The 21,907-nt window shown below is 42.0% G+C and overlaps 1 protein-coding gene across 1 annotated transcript in view; it reads left to right on the forward strand.

The window, feature by feature from the left end:
* Window positions 1-9,182: 9,182 nt before the first annotated feature.
* Window positions 9,183-21,907, forward strand: part of LOC111875469 (neuroligin-3-like) — a 1,112,233-nt gene continuing 1,099,508 nt past the window's right edge. Inside the window, exon 1 of the mRNA XM_023871752.2 lies at window positions 9,183-9,340. The gene's annotated coding sequence lies outside the window, so the exon portion shown is untranslated. The remainder of the gene's footprint in view (window positions 9,341-21,907) is intronic.

Raw genomic sequence — 21,907 nt, forward strand, 5'->3', positions numbered from 1 at the left:
TATCTCCTACACGAACTTTGTATTAGCGGTATGGAAGCCGGAGTCTCACTCCATGCATTATTGACCTCGTTACTACTTTGGTGCAAGTGATTAACTTCGCACTGGTACATGCCGTGGTCTCCAGGGAAAGGAGCACAAGTTTGACTAACTACCGGATAGAAGGCTGAATGTACCATAGAACATTTCAGAAAAGGGTAGCAAATATAAAAATCCCGTGTGGTCTTGTACGTGGCTAATAAAAGTTCGGAGGAACTTGTGTCTACATTTTTAGGTTTCGCGAGTGAGGTTCCTCCGAAACGTTGGTAACCATCCGTCAGTTACTCGGAGTCAAACCCGGAAGACAATAACGTTTCTCATCGTCGTGAAGATCTGAGCTCTCACAGGAGATCCTGAGATCCTGTTGTCCCCCACCCCCGGGGATCAAATACAGGAAGTTTAGTTGCTGGTTCGTTGAGCTTCGACTGTTTCTAGCACTGCACTTGTAATGATAACGGAATAAGTGATAAATTAACATTTATTGACATAATACATTATACTTACGTCACACACAAATGGATACCATGATAGGATTAATATTAAGAAGAACAGCATAAAGAGAAAGTAAGGCAACGTTTGCGAACAAAGGGCTATAGGGAATGCATAAACGTGAGAAGGAGGATAGGAGGAGAAAGGAGACATGCACAGTGAGGAAATTAATAAAATATTATTATGATGATAAAATCATGGAGGATAAAATGAATGTGGCATGTAGCACGCATGAAGGCTATGAGAAATGTGTAACAAATTGTAATTGCAAAACGTAAGCAGAGGCTGTAGAATTACAATAAAGTGGCTCTTAATCATCGCTTGAATGACCACCAGCTTTCCAGGCGCGAGTTTTAGATCTGTCCCAGCTTTCCATACTCTTATCTCGGTACCGTATATTTGAATGACGTCACTAAAGTTGGTGCAACTTCTCTGCTCTTCTTCGCACGGCGAGGAGGGCGTATTCTGGTGGTGAAATGAGAAACGGCGAGTGAAAAGGAGAAAGGCAAGTGTCAGGGAGGCAGAGGGGCTGCTTGTTGAAGACACGGGTGTTATCACATCAGCAAGAAGGTTAGCAGCTGGCCTAGCAATAAAAAAGACGGGGGACTGAAGAGACACCAGTATTTCCACGTCAGCGGGTTCCAGCACGGCGTCTTTCCGAAGACCGTGAAGCTGTGATATTAATTGTGGGGTCCGGTGACAGGCCACTGTTGCCGCCAAACTGAGGTTGCGCAAGGCACATCTGAAACTGATATCGATAAAGCACCGGTTAAGCCGTCGCTCGGAATTCATCTATTTATGGATTCCTTAATGAGGCTTTAGGAATCTCTGACAACACAGCTTCGAATAATCGGCTGGAAAGATGTGGGAGTCATGGCTTCATTTCATTTATTGTCCCTGCATTTTGGCAGGAAGAACCGACGATAAATGACTCCAATCCTAGCACCAGTAGTCTGTCCCCGTGCCGAGCTTCGAACCCACTACCTCCGGAATACGAATCCAAGTTGCTAACCACCCTGCCTCGGCTTTCGTATCCATGTTTCTTTTTGTCCTACTTTACTAACGTACGCTTATGCGATCTCCGTGTTGTCTCTGTGTCTGAGAGTTGTGTCTTGCGTGTCTATTGTCTTTTGAATGCATGAACCAATTTTTATGAGACTTGGCACTATATCATAGCACCTAATCCCACCTTAATGACGTACTCCATAAATCCGTCTTATCAGTCTGTGTGTCTGTAAGTGTATTTCTTCTCTCGCTACTAGGTAAAGGCTAGGTAAACTCGTCCCCACGGTAATTAATACACGCAACAGTAGAAAAATTGTTGGACACGTATATCTTTGGGTCTGTGTATCCCCCTACCGTAACTAGGCAAAAGCAAAGTAAAAATTGTGCCCCTTCGGCAAAGATTTTTTGGAGCCGTCGTTTTTTCTACAATCCATATTGTGCCAAAAGAAAGTACGCGCTTAGTTCTTAACTGAACGTCTTGTTTTGTCTTGTCATCTTCAGGTTAGACTACGAACCACAACTGAGCTCGTAGAATGCATGTATGAATATATAAGGGGTGTCTTTCCTCCGCCCTTGCACCGCGACCTACAGTGATCTATTGTGCTTTGGAATGCATGTAAGTGCTGTATGTAAGGAGAAACAAAGTTCAAGTCCCGCTTTGAGATTCAGTTTACGAAAAGCCGTAGGACCAATAAGTAAGTAAAGTAAAAGTAAAGCTATCCCTGTAACAGGCCGTGGAGGCCCATAGAGTTGTGAGATGTTGAGGTTCCCACATTTTCTCTAGACAGTCGGCTCACAGATGGCGACAAGCTTGTTAGCCATACGCGCTGGCCGCCCTTTACCCCCAAGAATATTTCTGGTACTCATTTCTCTTAGAGGCTGAGTCGACTCCATGGCCATAGTGTGGTTGGAAGGATTAGGTCACTTTAAAAAAAAAATTCTTGACCACATTGGGACTTGAACCCGCGACCTTCCTGCTTGTAGCATAGTGCCTCAGTTTGAATTTATATTGAATCTGTTCCTCTACGTGTTCGATGCTGTGCTTGATCCTGCTACAGACAAAAGCAGAGGCCGACTCGTCGTGTTTTTGTCAGGAGAATTTCATTAGTGTCCTCCACACTTGAAATCCAGCGACAAAATGACGGCGTACATAATTTGAGGTAATCCTTTCGGCTTGTTACCAGTTTGTATTCCGTTTAACTGAAAATGTTAAACGATAATTCAATTTCTTGGCGCATTTTGATTGTTCTCTATCCCCTCTCCAGTAGGCGTCTGTTTCCGAGACAGCTACTTCCCACGCTCAGTCTCAGTTTCCTTCTTTGTAATAATAAAGCTCATTAAGTTACTAATTTTGAGTCAAAAACAACCGAGGTAATAATATAAATTTTAAATTAAGACAAACGTGCAAGGTTTCAAATTTAGAGTTAATACAATTTTAAATGCTAGCACATAATATTTGGTAAATGAAATATTTCGTAACTACCTAAAGCAATTATGAATGCATAAATTTCTAATGGAAATTAATCTTAATATTGTAACGTGTATCTTGGCAACACGACAGTAAATAATTGGTTCCGGATTTGATAACTCGATTTATTCGATAATTTCCACGTCGTAACTACAATTCGTTACTAACACATCAACTATTTGACTGCCTTGAACCAGGCCCTCTTAATGAATCCTCTGGAACAGTGTTCATTGCTCCCTATATAGACTCAGCACGGACCACCAACAGAAAATACATCGCTGCTTAACAACTGATATCATGTCAGGTGTCAGGCGTGTCCACCCATGCATTGCCTAGCAACGGACGTCCTATATTGTTGTATGCTCGTTGGTTGGAACATGTTTACATATTCGCTTCCTAGGAACGGCCCGATCTGTCACAATATTTTCAAACTTAAAATTGCTAATGCTGTAGTACTTGTCTTACCGTACAACAGGCCGCGTCATAGCTCAAGCGGTTAGTCCCTGGCTTCCCATCGCGGCGGCCCGGGTTCGAACCCGGGTCTGGTCAAATGGGATTTGCGGTGGACAACGTGGCGCTGGGGCGGTTCTTCAAGTACTTCGGTTTCCCCTGCCAACCTTCATTCCACAAAATTCTCCATGATCATAATCACGCGGGGCAGGCTACAGTAGGCCAATTTGTGGCCGCCGTGCTGAGTGGACCCAGTTAGACTCCACCTCTCACTAATCTAATTAAAAAAATTACATTAAAATAAATCTAAAAGGGAAGGCGACTCTCCAAAGTCACTTGATAAGTGAAGCTGTAGACCAGCCAGCATGACGAAGTTTGATAAATTACTGCTGACAGATAAGCGCGGTAAGATGAAGCCAGTCATCGAGTGGAACTAAACTTTTTTTTCCCTTGGCACTACAGCCCCAGTGGGCCTAGGCCTACCTCCATGAACTTCTCCGTTCACTTCGGTTTTTCTAGATCTTACACATTCGGTAGGACTCCTTGGGCGGGTGATCAGCTCGTCGCAAGGCCTCTACCTTTACACAAACACAGAAAAACGCACACAAACATCCATGCTCTCAGTGGGAATCAAACCCACGAACCCGGCTTCCGAGCGAGCGAAGACAGTGCATGCCTTAGACCGCTCGGCTACCGTGACCGGCCTGGAACTAAACTTTACTGAGATCAAATAGACTAAATTATTTGTATGGGTACTACAGATGCGGAATGGGGATAAAATGGCGGAGCGATCTTGGTGACCGCGATGATAGATTAAGCTGGAGTAAATGGAATATCTGTAATCGTGGAAATGAAGCTTGATTAGTGCACACGGCGTATGTATCTGGTACAGCACAGTCAGCAAATTTCCACGGCACGCATCCCACCCCACAACCCGCCTGTGTAACTCTGGGCAGATATAGCGGGCATAGTTTTATACAGAGTATGGCACTAGGCAGACCGACGCCAGTGCCATGACCAAGGGAACACCCGAAGGGAGAATAAAAATTTTCATGCCACCGAAATGGCGTCAGGACGACACTCATACAACATGGCTGTCGGAATGTGGCAGCTAATGCTTTTCTCTATGGCTCTGCAACCTTTGGGACCTTGGCCGCTTTTTCAGTTTCGTTGATCGTTTACACAGTCGGTAGGACTTCTTGGACCGGGGATCAGCCCGTCACAAGGCCGCTACCTGCACAAAGAACAACTCAAACACGGAATAAACGCACACAGACATCCATGTCTTAAGTGGGACTCGAATCCATGATCCCAGGATCCGAGCGAACGAACACAGTTCATGCCTTAGACCGCGCGGCCACTGTGAGCGGCAGAAAGTAACATATAACACAGGCAGTTAGTCGCCGTGTTTCCACAGCGGTGGCTCGGGTTCGAGTTCGGGTCAGGTTATGTCGGATTTGTGGTGGACAGAGTGGCGCTGGGGCAGGATTTCTCCGAGTACTTCGGTTTCCCCTGTCAACCTTCATTCCACAGTTGCTCCTCAATCACCCTCGCCTATCATCTGGGGCTGGTACAATAGGCCAGAAGTGGCCTCAGTACAAGGGACTTAGTCCCACCCCAATAGCAATAAAAGAACTGTCTAACACACAGTATACAGAGCTGCTGGGTTCTGCAACGTAGAAGTACTACATGTATGTAATCCACAGACCCATCAAACATTTGCAGCAGAAAGGCATGTTTTAAATATTGCCCTAAATTTCGAACTCAGAGTAGCATTCACAGTTGTTTTAGTGACATTTCATAAATTTGTGATTTTATTTATCATTCAAAATATTATCGATATGCACTTGTTAACGTTAGAATATTTCGCTTTTGGTTTTTCAAACAGGCTCTGGCAATTATTTCAAGATCACCTGGTATATTTGTTCTATGCGTAAGTTGGTGTCCTGTGTATGTTCCTGACTACTGTCAGTACAGTTACAATTCCTCTGTACAGAAGTACGGAATAGGGAAATGACAAATATATTGATACATTTTCTGGTGCAGTAGTCGTTTTCATGATTTTAACTAAATCATACCTTATTTATGCAGAAACCTTCTGTACAGCACTGACAGAGCACTTAATTGCATTCTGTTTCATGAATATACTAACCACTGTACTGCATGTGATTAGAGATTTTTGTGGGATTGGTTAGTAATTGCTGAGAAATTTATGTCCATGAATAATACATTCAATCCATTTCTGTAAAAGCAATTTCTTTTTCAATTTAAAACAGTCGTTCCCCCAGTGGTGAAGAACACAAAACCTTCGACCTCGTTCGAATCTTCTAAGACCCAACAAAGGAAATAGAATATTTCGTTAAAAAAATTAAATTCTGTTTAAACGTACGTTCGTTTGCAAGAAGAAACACGTACCTACATCGAGCAGTTTGTCTGAGCGGGAACCAGACTGAAGTTCATTTGAGACTTACCACATTTTTGTCACCTCCCCCATAGAATTTGAAGACCAAAGTAAACCGAACAGGTTGGTATAGTGGTAACGCTCTGGGCTTGTATTCTAGAAGTGCTCTGTTCAACTCTCTGCGTGTATTTCGGCTATACTGCCTTAGGTTTCTCGCGGTATTCCTCAGTTTTCCCCGGTATATGTTGGAAAATTACCGCAGTTAAACGTCTTCTAGATCCTTTCCAATTGCTATTCGCAGATTATCCTACCACTTGACGTTTCATAATCTGCGATAATTACGTACATGTTTTTACCTTCCTTGCAGTCTTATTCCGGCGAATTTCAACTCATTTCTCGCCTTCAAACACTTTATTTTTTAAGAACAATTTTAATAATATCCTTTGTTTAGGTTTCATTTTTGAAAGTTGTACACCAAGAAAATTTGCAGCGAAAGACCCAACAGTGTGGTACGTATTACAGAAATATTTTGGTTTTCAATGGTATCGAAAACACATTTAGAAATTTATCTGGAATACAGAATTTTCTTTCGCGGCCGGCGGGTAAGGCTGACAACCTTGCCGCCATCTATGAGCTGATTGTCTAGATAATGTGGGACCCTCAACGTCTCACAACCCTATGGGTCTTCACGGCCTGGTACAGGGATAGCTTTACTTTACTTTTTACAGGAGCTTAAAATTTTGTAAAGCTGTCAGCTAGGACAGTTTGGACACCGCGAATATAATGTGACCCTTGTGTATATCGTTAGAAATCAGAGTGCCAGAGCAAGTAGAAATGCACTTGAATCACTCTTGCATTAGTGTGTGTGCGGGAGGTCTGTAGCATTCGGGTGCTGTCCTAGGTACTGCTAATAACATTTGGTTCTGCGCTAGGCAGAGTTGGAGGTCCGCCCGTGGGAACGCGAATAGAATTCAATGTGAAATGTCCAGAGGCAGGTAGAATGCTTCCTAATGACACACGCTCCACTCTCTTTGTATTACGTCTCTTTCAACGACATTATTTAGAGCTGTGTGTATATTCACCCAATTGCAACCACGCCCATTCCAGTTTAAGCTTCCGAATACAAACATACGGATGTCACGCGTGGACTTGAATCTTCAGTCTCTGCTTTGATGAGGATGACACTCCACATTCTAGAGAGTTAATGAATGCAGAAACCACAAAATGTGCTACATCCGCTATATAACAAAGGTACCCGTGCGTGTTTATAATTGATGCAAACAACATTTGCTGGAATGTGAAGAAATATTCTTCTTGAAGAAAGCAGTCTTCTGGGATTTGGCACCGTGTATATGTGGTGCCAAACCCCAGAAGACTGCTTTCATCATAGTCACCGCCGTGAAAGCCTCAAATCTTACAGAATATTCTTCTTCTTTCTCTTCTGTTCCTGTTGCTCCCATTTGGAGCATCTGACATCTGCTAAACGCTTCGTTTCACTTCAGTTTCTTAATGTAAGATAGCCGGTAGGACACTTTGGATAAGGGATCAGCCCCTTGCATGGCCGCTACATAACATAAACACAAACAGACATCCAGGCTTTGAGTGGGCTTCGAACCCGCGATCCCAGTTTACGAACAAGCGAAAATGTTTGATGCTTCAGACTACTCGGCCCCTGAGATCGGCAGCGAGTTCATATTCCGTTACTTAACAGTCTGATTGCGTCCGTCTGTTGACGTATGTTGCGAGATATGGACATATCTATAATGCTTCAATTGTGAAGATGTGTTTGAAATAAATTATACCCACATTTTATTCTTTCTCAAATGAATTCATTGCTTTGCGGTAGCGTAGTTGGTTGAGGCACTATGCTACAAGCCTGAAGGCCACGGATTCAAGTCCCTATGAAGTCATTGGAATTTTTTCAATTGTCCTAATCCTTTGAGCCGCACTATGGCCCAGGGGTCGACTCAGCCTCTAACAGAAATGAGTACCAGGAATATTCTTGAAATATTCTTGGGGGTAAAGTGTGGCCGGCGCGTAAGGCTGACAACCTTACCGCCATCTATGAGCCAATTGTCTAGAAAATGTGGGAGCCTCAACATCTCACAACCCTATGGGCCTCCCCGGCCTGTTACAGTGCTATATTTACTTTAATTAATTAATTAATTAATTTTAATTCGCTAGTAGGGGGTGGAGTCCAGCTGGATCCACTCGGCACGGCGGCCACTGATTGGCTTATTGTACTTGCCCCGGGTGATTATGATGATGGAGATTTGATGGAATGAAGATTGACAGGGGAAACCAAAGTACTTGGAGAAAACCTGTCCCAGCGCCTCTTTGTCCACCACAAATCCCACTTGACCAGACCCCGGATCAAACCCGGGCCTCCGCGGTGGGAAGCCGGCGACTAACCGCTTGAGCTATAGCGCGGCCATTTCTTTACTTTAGTTTACTTTACTTTACTTACTTTAATGATAATGAAACTCCTTTATTTACAGCAAGACTCTCTGTTTTATTGAGGACTAAATCGGGAACAATGGACCTATTTTAACAACTGTGGCCATGGGCCTATTTTTTCTGCAGATGCATCTATTTATTCATAGTTTTTGTGTGATTGTGAGCTGATATCACGATTAGTTTTACCTCTGCTATTGGAAATAAGTTTGTACACCTATGTACAGTTTGAGGTGTTGACAGCATAGTTTATAAAGGACTCTGCCTTGTAGAATATAACGTTATGTAGACCGTTGAAAGTCAACTGATATTTCGGAGCAAAATATTGCCTCCATCTTCAGCAGTGAAGAACAAGTAGAGTTATATATCTTGCCTTCCTTATGCTGGTTTCTTACTTGGATAATTTTTCAACCTTGAAAATGGAGGTGATGTTTCCCTGCGAAGCGCCTGTTGGTTTTCAAAGTGCTACATCGCATTATATCCCAGAATACAGAACTCGTCATTTTTGTTTTGTTAGGCGGTTTTGTTGTTAATTTGTTTTGTGGAAGAGATTCCCTATTAATAAATACACGTACGTCTGCACGTGGCTGGTACGTAGTGATAAAATACCTAAAGTACTTTAAAAGGTATTTCTCATACCCAAATGTACTACAATTCTGTGAACCCGCAGCTTCATGAGCTAAGCATAGAACGATATCTATGCCTGCGTGCCTGGTTGCCAACAAACTCTCTTTGCATTGGTCGGTTCTTGAATTACGTAAATGGATGTCTGAGTATTGGCGAATCCAATAGCTGGAGACAAAATGCATTATGAGAGCCTAAAGGCTGCACTCAGATTTCTAGCTTGTTTATCCTAAGGAAGGCCAGTCGAGTTGCAAATGCAGTGTGAAGTGTGACGTGGTTCGTTGTTTCCAGAATGTGATCGTTATAAATGTGAAATTTGCCATGCAGTTCATAAGACAATTGTGGGAAATAATAATACGAAGGACAGTTTAAACGTGCAGCTTTGTACAGCGAAGGAGTGAACTTCTGTTCAGGTAATAACAAATCTCATATTCTTGATGCTAGCATACTTGCCTGCCCTTATATACTTTGTGTACTTAAGACATGTATTGCGACTTTAAGTATTCCCTGTTAGTAAATACACGTATGTCTGCACGTGGCTGGTACGTAGTGATAAAATACATAGTACTGTAAAAGATATTTCTGATACCCAAATGTACTACAATTCTGTAAACCCGCAGCTTCATGAGCTAAGCATAAAACGATATCTATGCCTGCGTGCCTGGTTGCCAACAAACTCTCTTTGCATTGGTCGGTTCTTGAATTACGTAAATGGATGTCTGAGTATTGGCGAATCCAATAGCTGGAGACAAAATGCATTATGAGAGCCTAAAGGCGGCACTCACATTTCTCTCTTGTGTTTATCCTAAGGCCACTCGAGTTGCAAATGCAGTGTGAAATGGGAAGTGACTCCTTGTTTTCAGAATTTGATCGTTATAAGTGTGCAATTTGCCATGCAGTTTATAAGAAAATTGTGGGAAATAATAATACGTAGGATAGTTTAAACGTGCAGCTTTGTACAGCGAAGGAGTGAACTTCTGTTCAGTAATAACAGATCTCATACTCTTGATGCTAGCATACTTGCCTGCCCTTGTATACTTTGTGTACTTAATACATGTATTGCGACTTTAAGCTTCATTATATACTCCTCAGAAAATAATTCAGGACTGTCTCTCTCACAAGGCTCGTATTCAATTAACAGGGTACACAGGTGCACTGGATTCCTGCACCGATGAGAAATGATGGTAGTAAGTGAGGCTGTAGTCGAAATGGGTGCTTCAGGTGGTGACAGGGTTTTCTGTAGTAAAAAGGAGTATCGCTCAGTATGGAAGTAGCAGCTTCTCATGTCCATACGTATAAGGCATGCGCAAAGTCGATAATTGGCGCTTTATGTAAGGCAGTGGTTCTCAAACTGTGGGGCGCGACCCCCAGGGGGTGCGCGAAGGGCTTGAAAGTGGGGCGCAGCATACTTTCCTATAGATAAAAATTAAAAGTGCCCTAAATCAATTAGAAAAGTAACAAAAAATAAAAATACACATAGAAAAACATTTGATAACTACAGGCTTTAATTATCATAAATTTCAAAATAACTAATAATAATTATCTTTGCCGGCAATTATAAAATGCGTATGCCAGAGACAGCGTTGATAGTTCGGCAGCAGCCACATCCTCTGAAGTCTAGACTTTTTGAATGCTGTGTGGGGAAATGGGTGCCGAACACACTGCTCTGTTGTTTTTTAGTGATGCTCGATGGCTTTCAAGAGGCAAGGTATTAAAGAGAATGTTTAAGCTGAGGCATGAGGTGTTCTGTTTCTTAAATAGGGAAAATCACTCACTCGCAGACAGTTTCAGCAACAAGAATTTCTTATTGAAAATGGCTTACCTCCCAGATATATTTGAGAAACTAAATATCCTCAACACTTCACTTGAAGGGAATGAGGCAACTGTACTTTCTTGGAATGACAAAATGAAGGCATTCGTGAAAAAATGAGCGCTCTGGAGAAACAGTATGGAAAGTGACACGCTAGACATGTTCCCTACTCTAGTGTCAATGGTACAAGACACTGATAATCCAATGCTTCCAATGGAAATAAAAAGCTGCCTACTTGATCATCTCATAATGTTGAAAGTTCATTTCGAAAAATACTTTTGCAATGATTTTGATAAATTTAATTGGATTAAAAATCCATTCGAAAATGNGCTAAATATTGCTAAAGAAGTTAGAGTGGCCATTTCTGATATTACACCACGTTTGGATAAACTTTGTTCTCAAAAGCAGGCCCATCCATCATACTGAAATTTGACATTTAAATGTTTGATTTTCTTTGCAGAAAAAAATTAAATACGTGTTAGTTAAATATCTTTTCATTTCAGTACATACTTTGGTTAACTGCAAATGTTAAAACTAATTTTTATTGTAGGCCTAATATTGTGATACTTTAATTTTGAGTAAAAAAACTGCTAAATAGTATGTAGAAAAACACAAAATAAACTGAATAAAACGTCAAACATACAATGACTTCAATTTTGATAAAGAAAACAGGCTGGGGGCCTGAGAGTATTTCCTCTTGTCAGGGGGGGGGCTCAGAGGTAAAAAGTTTGAGAACCACTGACGTAAGGTAAAGGACTTAAACAGCCCGTTTAAGTAGAGTGCTTAAAAGGAAGCCGATATTTACTCATCCTGTAATGAATTTGTGAACGTTCGTGAAACCCAAATGTTTATTATGGAGTTAACAATGTTATGATTGTGTCCCTATACTCGTGCAGAGGAATCTAGTATATTTCTTCATAGACAGCTTACTTCAAGGTGCATTTCAATAGTATCATCCATGCCTGCGTGATCCAAGTAAGGTTTTCAGATGTAGAATATGAATACACTTCTTATCTTTCGTATGCATGTTACATGCCCAGTTACTCCACGATCTTTGATTTTGTAACGCGTGCTCTGAGCTGGTTCCCTTGATATTGAGTGACCCCAGCACCCGGCAGACGGGAAATCCGAACACAGTAGCCGCGCGGTCAAAGGCATGAACCATCTTTACCCGCTCGAACACTGGGACCGTGGGTTCGAATCCCACCCGAAGCATTCATTCTGTGCGTTTATTCTTTGTGTAGGTATCTGCCTTGCGATGGGCTGATCCCCCGTCCAAGGAGTCCTACCAAATGTATATAAAAAAGTAAAAAAAAAAAGTAAAGCTATCCCTGTACCAGGCCGTGAAGGCCCATAGGGTTGTGAGACGTTGAGGGTCCCACATTATCTAGACAGTCGGCTCAAAGATGGCGGTAAGGTTGTCGGCCTTACGCGCCGGCCGCATTTTACTCCCTAGGAAAATTATTTATTTAATTCCTGGTACTCATTTCTGTTAGAGGCTGACCAACTGTATATAGATTAATAAACTGAAAAAATGGCCAAAGTCCATAAGGGCTGTAGAGCCATGAATAGATAGACACATCGATAGATAGATAAAGAGGCAGAGGAGAATTGAACGTTAGAGGAATGATAATTGACAGGAGAACATGGAAGTGACTGGATAAAACCTATGACGCTGTCACGTGTCCCAGCACAATACCACACGAACGGCCCGCGATTAAATGAGGTTTCTGCTACGAGGAGCATATAACCACTCGCCTGAATTATGACGTGGCCCTCTGATGACCTTGATGTGTATTAGGCAGAGAATTCAGTTTACCGATTTTGGAATTTTTCTGTTCCCACCACCCACCTGATACTTTCTCCTTCGAAATATATTCTGGAACTCCATAATTCTGTATTCTACCATAGAGACGAGAGTCGAGATTCAGTTCCAAGCAAATATTTCATTATTAGAGATAAAACAGTTCCGTCCAGTGTGACTGGTGAAGTTTTTCTTGTTTCAATTTTTCATGCCCTTACAAGTTTCGGTCCTTAGAGACTATCATCACAACGCCCAACGAACAACCACAGGACATCAGTGAACCTACTACTCAAGAAAGACAGGCGTCACAAGCTCGGCCCCCGTCACGATAGGTGATCAGAGAGAGGACACGAACCTATTTGGTTTATAAATTCTAACTTAAATAACAAAAAGTTTTAAAAAATTTTAATATATCAAGACAGCCGCTGTAGTTGTGAAAGCTTTGAATTTTGTATCCATTTGTGCATTGTCACTATTGTATGTATATATGTATATTTTCACAGTCAGGACACCCATTGTAATAGTGGTTTCCAAAGTGTATCGGTGTCCCTCTGATGATGTTCTCTAAGGATCGAAACATGTAAGGGCATGAAGAATTGAAATAAGAAAAGCTTCTCGAGTCACACTGGACGGAATTGTTTTATCTTTTATAATATTTTTAGTGTGAGGGACCAGAACGAAACAAGTAAAAAAAATTTAGTTACCTAATTTTTGTGTTTCATTGGGGTTAGGTATTTATTTGAGTAGCTTATTATTATATTATTATTGTTTTACTGCAATTGGGTGTTCACCCGGTGGCAGTAGAACTTACACTGATACAGACAAGGAAAGTCTATAACATAAAGGAACAATACAAAACAAAATACAACACAGTAAACAAGGTACACACAGTGTAAATCAAAACGTACACACAGTGCAAATCTGTTTACGTATGTTACGATTAATAATGTTATCATTTTTGTTCTCATTTCTGGCGGAGGAGCTGGAAAAGAGCGTAGAAGGGTGAGATCTTTGGGGTGAGTCACAGACTGCCGAAATGTTGTTTTCAGATACAGTAGTTTATCTTCTGTTACAGATAAATACTTCACAGGAAAATAAATTTTAATTTTGATGTGAATATCTGTAATTGTAGGAGCTGCAAAAATGTAACTAAGTAACCGACCGACAGATAATTGAATCACTAATTGATTAACCGTCCGACAATTTATTATATTCCTGTACGGTTTCATCCTGCCCACGTAAAATATTTCCATGGAATCAATTTGACCCTCGAAGCGTAACAATTGAAATCAAGTATAAAAACTGAATTAAGTCTCAGAGAAAATAAATTGTATGTGATTTAAAAAGACCAGCAGGTTGCTGTTGTGTTGGGAAGTAATCACTCTCTGTTCTGAGAATCACCGCCGGTCAGTCGCGGTAATTTGTAATGTTGAGGCATGTATATATTAGTTACCAGGTATTTGGGAACATTTTATGGTAGCCTTCCATCTCATTGCTTTTTTTTCTAACAGTTTCTTTGTAACTGATTAACAACTATGCGTGCTACGGGTGTTGTATGAATGGAACATGACTTGTGTTTAATTAATACGTACAGTGCAGTTGCATTTACACGAAGATGCGTTCCTGTAGACCCTGCAGCATTCGAGACAAATTTTCAAACACATGTATGATTCTTGCGAATTTCTGGGGATTCACATTATTTCAGACTTTGCCTATAAAGTGGGACTTTATTAATATTTTTATATCGTACTCTCTCAAATTCGCGTAAAATGCCACCGCACAGTATACACACGAAAATCACTGATGTACATATTCTGCACTTCTAAGTTCATCTCAAGAAGGTTTGTGCAGCTGTACGTTTTAGGAGACGGTCAAGGTTCCGTGAAGTTCATCACTTTCCTCTCACAGTTGGATATTTCCTCCTGAGACGCGCAGCTGGTGGCTTGGGCCAAGCTTGAAGCCAGCTGCACATCAGTATATCAGTCAAAGTATGCAGACATCCCTCTGTAGTAGTAAACTGAAGCTTAGATGTCACTACGACTGCACTTACCGGTATAAAAGTAGGCAGAGAGCTGTGTGTTGCTCGTTACTAAACAGTATCAGCAGCATGGATAGGTCACGGAAACTCAGTGACTTTGAACGTGGAATAGTTATTGGTTGCCACATCAGTAAGAAATCTGTCAGGGACATTGGAACCGTTCTCAAGTTGTCCAAGTCGACGGTTCTTGATGTCATTGTGGAGACGTGAAGGCACAATCACAACGAACCCAAGACTGAGTAGGTCGCGTTTAACGACCTGCAGGGAAAGTCGAGCGTTGAAGATGGCGGTTCGTGAAACGCGCCAGACATCGAGTGAAACAGTCACCCCTGAGTTTCGTAGTGCTACGAATTGTCCAGCCAGCACCATGCCTGTGCGTCGGGAGTTAAGAGGAATGGGGTTCCGTGAGCGATCAGCTTCCCATAAACCAAATATTTCGCTGTGAACGCTAAGCACTGCCGAAAGTCGTGTAAAGAGCCACGCCACTGGACAGTGCGCAACTGGAAACGTGTGATGAATGACGCTATACCGTGTGGCGGTCCGATGGGAAGGTTTGGGTCTGGTGAATGCCTGGAGAAGAACACCTGCCAGCATGTGTAGTGTCAACAGTGAAATTTGGAGGTGGCGGCATTACGGTGTGGGTGTGATTTTCATGGAATGTACTTGGCCCTCTCGTAATAATGCACGGAAATCTAAACGCGGAAAGACGAAAGGCTATTCTGACCCGCTGCGTACTGTCTGTGCTAGAAGACCAGTGAGTTGATGACGATTGTCTGTATCAGCATGAAAATGCTCCCTGCCCTGTGAGGGATTGACTTGTGGACAGTAAGGTTCCAGAAATTGTCTGCCCAGTCCGGAGTCCTGACCTGAATCCCACAGAACGCCCCAACGCCCGGCAGCACTAATTGCTCTGGCTACAGCTCTCCAGGAAGAATTGGCTGCCGTTCTGCCGGAGACGTTCAGACACCTGGTACAAAATCTCCCCTACAGAGATAGAGCTGTCATAAAGGCAAAGCGTGGGCCCACCCGATATTAATGTCGCAGACGAGTTTGGATTGCAGTTTCGAGTAGGTGCCCGCTTGCTTTGATCATGTTCGAATATTACTTCAGTGTTGTGTTTAAGTGTTTCTGCCGATTCTTTTCCTTTGGGATTTAAATTCAGACAATTCGCCACAACAGCTTTGATTCAGATATTCTGTTGATGCTCGTATATTTACACACAACCTGCTGAGGTCACGTTTCCTACTAAGTTTGTATTTCTGTGCAATAATCTTATTTCAGACGCTAAATTTCATTTTTATATGTAGTTAGTGTTTCTTTGAATTATGTTGTACATTATCTTTACTTCAGATATTATATTTCAGTATTTCTACGCAATTTCCTTGCCGAATATATTATGTTCTGACACTTTAATATAGCTGCTGTTTCATATGGGATTTCAAGACACAGACAGCCTCTTCCCTTCAGCTAGGTTATGCAGTTATGTTTGCTTTAGTTACGTTTCAGATGTTTCTTAACATCCTCCTCTCTCAAGCATCAGCTCTGCTCTCTCTAACAACTCTGATCTGCCGTTCACATTCACGGAAAGTTCACAACTTGCATGGCTGCCAGCCACTTTCTGCTTGCGGTTGTTTGACTATGTATGACTCATCGCTGGTGTCTCCGGTCACGCTGTCCCTTAATGTAGTTCCTTGATATGCACTAATCTAATATTCGGATGTCTGGTTGCCCCGTTCTCTGGTGCTGCATGTTTGTATTAATGTATAATAATTTCGCATACATCATATGGCACTGGTAGTGTCTGTAGAAGTCCTACACGGGAGACATGCGCATTACGTATTTCATTCGGAGAAGGCAACAGACCTTTCGACGCCGTGATATAGATGCAGCTGGATTTTACTCGGGTCATGGGAAATTTGTGTGAGATTACGAGAATTTTTTATTTTTTAATTCGTATGGTGAGATGAGACCGAGTATATTTGGTGCGCCGGCCACTAATGGGTCTATTGTATCTGTGGGGATGATTGATGCGTCTGGAACCCTCGATAAAATTAGGACCGACAATGAAAGTCAACGTATTCGGTGAAAATCCCCCCCTCCCTGCCAATCAGTTCATAACAAATACCACATGACCTGATCTGGTTTCGAACAAGTGCCGCCGAATTTCGAAGTCGACTGAGCTATGGCACCGTCCAGAACATAATTTGAAAATTAGGTAAATAATGCAGACAAGGACGTTACCTTCGATAATTAGTGTTAATTTTCATATATCTTGAAACATTACATTATATTACAGCGTTTAGTTGCATATCGGCGGTTACACAAGATATAAAAGTTCCGTTCTTATTGCCAACAGTAAAGATTTCTTCCGGAAGATGCATTATCTGTACACCTGAATCCATGACATAGAAAGCCGCATGATAAAATATCTTTCTGTATTCAAGTACGAAGTTCCGCTAGGGATATCCAGAAGCTCTTAATATTTGTGCCTCGTGTGCCTTATAAATGAAGATAATTCTATACTAATTACTCAGTAGGAAGGAAATTATAAAACTGTAATTAAAATTTGCGGATTGAAATTTATGTTGTTTCTTTTAACTATGCACGGAGGCTGCCGGATACTACAGACTGGGAATTAGAGGATATCGCCTTCTATCGCTGTATATTCCGATAATAGCACCAAGGTTTTAATTAAAATTTACTTGGTGTATTATATAGATACGAAACTTTGACTCCAACCCTTAGGGAAGAGGATACAGATTGCGCTGGAGAAGAGTTCTTAGCATACAACAGAGGAACGTATAAGTGACAAGGAAAGTTTCATTATGAGGATAATCGTGATTTGTACTTGTAGTTTTGAGTGATTAATTCATGGGAAGTGTGATGAAAAATACTTGGAATTTGCACGGACTTACATGAATATGGCATTGCAACTGAAAAAGTCCATATCAGCAGACAATTACAAGACCGCCCGCACAGTTACGGACTGCGCAATGACCTCACTGCGAAGGATTCGCAAGCTTAGGTTTCGCTACATAAAGTTTTCCCGGCCAGGAAACATTTTTCAAAGAAATGTAAAGATAGTAAAAGTTTAAATATTAATTTTCGTGTGGGAATATGTTTTAAAATGAATAGTTATAGTGTTGTATAGAGAAATCCTTCCTCCTGAAATATTGGCACACGGCATTGCGAGGTGTTGTCACCCCTGCCCTATACAATGAAGTGTTTATTATTTTAATTTTGTTACTTAACGACGCCGTCCGTATCGAGTCTATATAGCGTCGATGACAGGATGATTAACGACCGTTTAGCAGCTGGTGGGATGAGGATCAGCGGTAAAACCGAAATACTCCAATAAAGCCTACCCTAGTGTCACTTCGTCCACCACAAATCCCACATGGCTTGAGCTGGAACTAACCCGGGGTTACCACGGTGGGAAGCCAGCAACTAACCACCCGAGTACAGTGGAGTTAGTAGGGTATGCAGTCTCGAAATTTGTGACAGTGAGCATGTTTGCACTTTCTGATGCAAAACAAATGCTTGATGCTAGTTTGTAAGCATGATGACTGTACACACAACAAGTTTCACGTGTAAAGAACGGTAACAAGTCATTTATCGGTAGTTTCTATGTAAATAACTGAATGCTATCTTCTGGGAACTGACAACGTGCATTCTGGTTGTAGTTCATCGTTCACATCTTCGGCTGCTGAGTAGACTGGTCTACCCAAAGAGTAAGATACAATGTCGTCACGGCGATATGAAACTTCAGTCTAGTGCATTATAGATTGCGCTATTTAATCTATTAGTCTCGTATTTCACGATAAAGTGACGGAATGAAAGTTGTACTTGTTCTTTTTCATAAGCGTAACACTACAGAACACTTCAAAGGTGTACATTAAATGACGCTTGTTTCGTTTCCAGTTCATGTGTTCCTAACGCTGAGACCGTACACGTTAGATATTTTAAAGAATATAGAAGGCATGTCCAACGCGTCGATCGCGGGACGATTTTTGGTCGATCTCATAAGCCTATAAGAAATTATACGTGAAAAGCATGTAAATTCACTTGTAATGTAATATGATTATATTCAAATTTTGAAAGGAAAATACGTATTAGTCATTCATATTTTTCTGTTCATAACGAACAAGGTATGAATGTATAAGGGGTGGGCCTTCTCGGTCCTTGCACCGCGAACACAGTGATCTGTTGTGCCTTGAACAAGGCAAGTCTGAGGAGTTGCGACCATGAGGAACCAGGGTACACTGGCGAGCCAGTAAGGACGTAAACACAGAGGCCGAGGAGTCTAGGACATTGTTGCCGTTACCAAGCAAAGACTGGTGAAGACTGTGTGCTTTAGTGAGATGTAGTGCGTGTGAATTAGCGATAAAGCTATAAATTATATTTATTCTTCGTAAGAGTCCCATAAATCCCATTATCGATCCAAACTCCGTCTATATTCACTTAAATATGTTATAATATTTTAATTTTATTTAACGCTCTGGCAGTCACACAGACCAAGTGTATAGCGTCGAATGTTAGGATGAGAGCAGAAAATAAAGTGAAGTTTTTTTTACTTTCTTGGGGTGGGGTGAGACTGAGTCCACTTGGTACGTCGGCCACTAACTGGCCTATTGTACCAACCTCAGATTATTGATGATGAGTGTGGAGCAATCGGTGGAATGAGAATTGACAAGGGAAACCGAAAAACTCGGAGAAAACCTGCCCCAGTGCCGATTTGTCCACCAAAAATCCCACATGATGTGACCTGGCCTCGAACCTGGGCCGCCGCAGTAGGAAGCCGGCGACTAACCGCTTGAGCTATGACACTACCTCAGATTGGAAGGTATGTAGAAGAAAGCGGTAATAACGTAATTTTAGACGATATTCCAGTATTTGTTTACAGGGGCGGAGGATAATTACGATAAATCGCATAATGGGTTTTCCGGCCAAGTTTCGAGCGAGACAACTCCGGGATACGTCTGAAGCCTCACTGCTTGAGCCAGGTTCTCTGATGTCCATATTTTCACCGATGTTAAACCTGTACCATCATTGTGCCCTTTCATACATCTCAGTCTTACTGCACTTCTCAGTTTCAAACACTTCGTGACTATCAATTTGTGGTCGTATAGACGATGATGAAGTTGTCTCAAATTTTGGCGTTTAATGGCGGGATGATTTATGATTCAAACACGGGATGGAACGTGGAAAGAAGCAGCCGTGTTGCCTTGTTGGGCAGTATCCCGGAATGTGAGTGGAAGGACTTGGGAAAACAACGAAAGTGTAGATTTCATGAATCGCTCCTAGGTCTAGATTCGATCTTGGAATTTCTGAGTTACAGAACATTTATTCTTAGGGGAAACTTATTCTGTTCTCCTCTCTGGCTCTCTCCCGTAACCTCTTTCATTTTTGTGATACCTCATTTTCTTTTCCTTCTCGCAACGGTGCCATATCTAGCCTTCTTCCGTGACAAACATTTCTGTATGTCGACCCATTTTATTTCCAACAGTCCTTCATTTCCCACGCCCCTCATATGTGTCCTTTGCTCGGTGCCAATATTTGTCCAGTAGTCGAGTTCGCTCCGGAAAGCACTTCGTTGCACTTACACAAGGACAGCAGTGCCACCTGTGTAGAGTGTCCACGACAAAATTCCGTTTCCACATTAAGAAGACAATATTTCACTTCGCGATACTCTGTACAGGAGATGTCCCAAAATTAAATTTCTTTCCGGTGGTATGTCATACGACTGACTCGCTTCGAATTCCGTTAGGTAAAACAGCCCCCATACTTAGTGACGCACAATTTCCTGTGCAGCGCACAACTACGTCGCAGTTCCTATTGATATTTCGATAACAAGTTCGGCCTAGAATTCATTTCAACATTGTATCATATGAAAATCAGTATAATCAGTGCTCCGATAATAGAGATCCTGCACGTATCGTCGAGAGACCAAAATTTCTACTCCTACTACTGCTGACAAAACTACCAGCAGTACTATTGCTTGTACTGTTGCGAGCAGATCTCATAATACGTCACAATTTCTCACAGTGAAGCTGACAGTAAAATTCTTACGAAAACTCTTTGTGCCTTAGAGTAAATTAAAAAAAGTAAAGTAAGTAAAAGTGAATGTATCCCTGTAACAGTCTGTGGAGGCCCATAGAGTTGTGAGATGTTGATGTTCCCACGTTTTCTAGACAATGGGCTCATAGATGGCGGTAAGGTTGTCAGCCCCACGCGCCGGCCATCCTTTATCCCCACGAATATTCCAAGAGTATTCATGGTACTGAGTCGACCCCAGGGCCATAGTGCGGCTGGAAGGATTAGGTCAATTAAAATAATCCACCTCATCTGGATTCGATCCCGCTACCTCCGGCTTGTAGCATAGTGCCTCAACCAACTACGCTACGGCGTGCCCTTCCGTAGAGTAAATTACACATATTTAGATTTATAAGGTGCCATAGCACTCGATTGGAAAGTCTTAAATGTTACCAAAAATTAATTTATGGTGATAGGCATTAATAGGTAAATATAAAGTTGGCCCTATGCTTAATTAATTAAACACGATGTCATGAAGACGTAAGGGAGAGTGGGGGTTACTTCGTCATTCTTGACAACTTAGTACCACATGGAGGTGATTAGCCAGCTTTACGCCCCTGCCGCTTTGCTCCAGGGGAAAAAGCCACCGATATCTGAATGGGCCCACAGCCAGTTTGGACGCTATGAAGTAGAGAAAATATCCCTGCCCCTGCCGTAAACAAAACCCCGGGCGTCCATTCCGTAGCCCACTGATATACCAACTGAGCCATTGCGGCCCTTCTCCTATTATTGTACAGATCACAGTTTGCTACCATCCATTTTAAAGTACGTATATAATTCTGAAGGAGTGCCAACGGTGTGTGTTGAAGCTGTCGAGCGGGCCTCGTGTTGCTATCCACAGACCCTGTGAGCAAACTTTTTCTTCTTCAGTACAGAACTTGTAGTGGGTTAACATAAGTGGCTTTTAAATTGTACTCGCTGTTCACTGGCTTCATATCATGAATCTCCTGTCTTTATACAGGACTATAACTCTGCACGTTAAAAATAATCCAGGAACAGTATTTCTCGAACCTTTGCACTGGTGAAAATGGTTTGAGAATTAGGCCCTGCTGCTGTAGGTGTGCTGAAAGCTACCTCTTTACCTAGTTGAAAATGGAAAACAAAACCGAAACTTCAACGAAGCACAAGGCCAGACGGTTTATACAAGGCTGAGCCAGTTCTATCTACCTCCCATACCCAGCCTAGCAAACAAAGATCCCTCATAGTGATAGACTTCCTTCCCTAATTCCCAGGAG

This window comes from Cryptotermes secundus, unplaced genomic scaffold (genome assembly GCF_002891405.2).
Source record: "Cryptotermes secundus unplaced genomic scaffold, Csec_1.0 scaffold736, whole genome shotgun sequence".
NCBI lineage: Eukaryota > Metazoa > Arthropoda > Insecta > Blattodea > Kalotermitidae > Cryptotermes > Cryptotermes secundus.